Source organism: Crocuta crocuta, unplaced genomic scaffold (genome assembly GCF_008692635.1).
Source record: "Crocuta crocuta isolate KB4526 unplaced genomic scaffold, BGI_CrCroc_1.0 scaffold408, whole genome shotgun sequence".
Taxonomy (NCBI): domain Eukaryota; kingdom Metazoa; phylum Chordata; class Mammalia; order Carnivora; family Hyaenidae; genus Crocuta; species Crocuta crocuta.
In genome coordinates, this window is record NW_027527444.1 from 4,991,911 (window position 1) to 4,995,404 (window position 3,494).

At 62.3% G+C, this 3,494-nt stretch overlaps 1 protein-coding gene across 1 annotated transcript in view; it reads right to left on the bottom strand.

Moving 5' to 3' along the window:
* The window catches only part of PTPRN2 (protein tyrosine phosphatase receptor type N2), a 639,986-nt gene that overhangs the window by 153,312 nt on the left and 483,180 nt on the right, over positions 1 to 3,494 (bottom strand). The gene's annotated exons all lie outside the window — the stretch shown is intronic.

The window sequence follows — 3,494 nt, forward strand, 5'->3', positions numbered from 1 at the left end:
TCCTCCACCAGGTGACCTGCTAGGGGTCTGGTGCCAAATGTGGCCCTGGGCGTGGCTGTCTGGGGGGGTTGCCTTTCAGTCCCACGCAATGTGTTTAGATAGGAAACTCTGGCGCCCTTAATTCTGTTTGTTTAATCCAGTGAATTTAATTTTGGAAACGCACTGGAACTGTGCTTGGCTTTCAAGCAGTTTACAGAGACAGAACTGGAGGCTTGTGCTGGCTTAAGCGTATGCGTCGCAGAAGGCATAATGTCATTATAACAAACTATTACTGCTTAGTGATAGTGCTAATTAAGTATTCCTAACAGCAACATGTAGAGAAACCAAATTTTCAATTAAGCATTTTCTGTGTTGAAGGTCTTAGCAGCTTTCCCCTCTTTCTTTCCGCTGAATGGTGAGGTTCTAATCGTTAGGCTCTGTGCTTCCAGAGAACGTGGGAATCGTGAATGCGTGACGCTAATTTCTTTTCATTCTCCTTCAGTGGTACTGTGAGCATTCCGAAGGCGCGGCTCTCTCCCCTGGGGACACCCTTTCGTTACAGCTGTGAAGCCCTGGTGGGGGCGCTTTCCGGGGACAGGACAGCGGGGACGAAGGTTCTCCTGAATTCCTCCTTCCTGTCCCCTGGCTCCTCACCCCAGAGCAAGCCGGCATGCGTGCAGAGAGCCGCTTGGCCGCGCTGTGTCCTGAGCCCGACCTCCGTCCCCCCGGGCATCAGCAGGGTCCGGGCCTCGAGAGGCCCCCCGGGTCCACCCCTTTGCCACCTGCTCCCGGACACTCTCGCCATCCCGGCAGGGACCCAGGCAGCCCCCGGAGGCGGCCCCACAGGCTGGCCCTGTAGACGGGCCATCCCACAGGTGAGCTGTCCAGCCCTGGTCGGGCGCGAGGAGCCATCCCCCCGCCCCCACTCCTGCCAAAATTATAGATCTGTGAGCAACGCGGGCAGTTATGTCAGCCTCTGGGCTTTGGGTTACCGGCCACCACGGTCCCCGTCTCATTCCCCTGGACTGACGCTACCTAGGATCCCGCGGCGGGTCCGACCTCCCGCGCTTCCTCCCCGTCCCGCTCAGCAGCACAGCGGGGTCCCCAGAGGCACAGAGAGGGGGGTTCCCCTGAGGAGGCAGGAGAAGGCTTCGCGCCTCGCAGAGAGGTCGGGTCCAGGCAGACAGACGGACCGGGCGGGGACTGCGGGACGCCCCGCCGGGCACGCCGCTGAGCACGCTCCGGTGGTCCCAACACCGTCCCACGCGCTTCCTTTCACCTCCCCCGCCTAGATGAGGAAAGCGCAGGCCTGCAGGGGTGCACCTGCAAGCCCCACGTGGGTCTGCTGACGCCGCGCTGCCGGGGTGGAGGGCCGCGCAGGGAGAGGGAGGGAGGCCTGGGCGCCGCGGCCCGGACGCTCTTGGGCAGGGGGCTGGCGAGTCAGTGCCGAGGAGGCTGGCTCTGCCTGTGGGCTGGGGAGGGGTGTGGGGAGGGGTGTGGGGAGNACAGATGGCTGACGGCACGGAGGCTCCCCCAGGAGGCTCCCCCAGGCCCCCCCCTCCCCCCGCGCACGCCAGCCGAGGGTCCCGGACTAAGGGCTGGGAGGGGGGGCGGTGTGCTCCCCAACGGATGAGCTCCCCCCAGGAGAAGCAGGTGGAAATCAGGGCAAGGGCACCGGAAAGGACAGCACGTATTCAGAATACGGGTTCCAGTCCCAGGCGCGGCGGCCGTCTCTTCAGACAAATCCGTGAGTCTTCGGCCACTTTCTTCCATCAGCTCTTGGAACTTCCTCCTCCGGCCTCCACTGTCTGGAGGCCTTGTGCATTTGGGGGGCAGCATGGCCGCCCCACCAAGGCAGCCCCCCACCTGGGGGCCTGCATCACAGGCCGCAGGACGCAGGGCGCCAGCCTCGCGGTCATGGGGCAGACGCTAGTTCAGGCTCGGCCGGAAGCTCTGGGTTGGACGTTGGGTCTCAGTCCAGGTGCTTCTAGAACGAGAAAGGGGCCTGGGTTCCCTCTTCTCGGAGTCCCGGATCTTCAGAGCACATGCATCTTGGTCACGCTCCAAGGCGACCTTCCAGGATGTTCCGGCTCCACGTTAGCATCATGGGCGTGCACCGAGCAGAGCACTGCCTGCAGAAGGTCCTTTAGGTGACAAGCAGACAGACGGACGCCTCCCACTTCCAGGGGGTGAGGCCCTGGTCTTCCCCGGGCAGCCCCAGGCCCTGCTGACCGCGGCCCCGGCATCGCCCACGTCTCACTTGGGATGAGGCGTCCACTTGCCCGAGGTCCCAAGGCCAAGCACACGTGTGAGGAGGGGCCACGGCAGGCGTGGCCTTTCTCGTGGTGCTGTTCCCGTGGCGTCATCATCCCCTCAGCTGGCCACTACCAGCTGGCGGAGCCCATGACCATCGTGTCCCTACGACAGTGGCAGCAATGGTGAGGCTGGTCTGGGCAAAAGCCGACTGGTCGAGGAACAGATAAACCTGAACGCAGAGCGTGACGCGGCGCCTCCTAAGTGTCACATGGCGCTTTGTCCCTCACGAAGGTACCGAAAGAGACGCCCGTATCCCAGGAAAGCAGAAGCGATGTGTCCACGTGGGTGATATGAAAGCCGAGCAGACCCGAGAAGCACAGGAAACGGGCATCCATGGGCTGGACAGGCTCCGGCAGCCACCGGGAGAGGGCCACGTGCCTTGCCACGTTTCTGTGTCAAGAACCGAACTCACATATTTTTTGAAAATCACAACTATTCCAATATTTTAAACAGAAATATTCCAGGGGAGCTTGAGAGATGGCGGGAATGAGGCACCCTGACAGGAGAGCGAGGGCTTTAGGCCTCTGCCCACCTCCGCCACCACAGCAGGGCCGCTCGCGCCCTCGGGGACCCGGGAGTTCACCAGGGGCCACCCCATCTCCCCCGGCCCCACTGCATCAGGGGGACCCTGAGCTCGAGAAGCTGTGCATCTAGCAGGATTGTGAGCCCTCCGGCCCCTGGGTCGGCACGCAGCCTGGCGGTGGGGGGGAGGGGGCTCAGGCCTGGGGTGCAGACGGCCCGTGTCAGGAGGAATCGCTGAGGCCGAGAGGCCCGGGAAGGAGGTGGGCTAGGTGGACCCCAGCCTGGATGTGCCCAAGACTTTTTAAAAACTTTTTAAAAATGTTTTTTATTTATCTCTGAGAGAGAGAGAGAGAGAGAGAGGGAGAGAGAGACAGTGTGAGCAGGGGAGGGTCATAGAGAGAGGGAGACACAGAATCTGAAGCAGGTCCAGGTTCTGAGCTGTCAGCACAGAGCCTGATGCAGGGATTGAACCCACGAACCACGAGATCATGACCTGAGCCGAAGTCGGACGCTTAACCGACCAAGGCCCCCAGGCGCCCCAGGATGCACCCGAGACTCTTGATGCAGGCGGGGGCACCCAGGAAGGGAGGCTGTCACCCCATCCGAAGGGCTGGAAGAGGCAAGCAGCTGGGCTGATGGGGACTGAGGGGGGCTGAGGGGGGCTGAGGAGGGCTGAG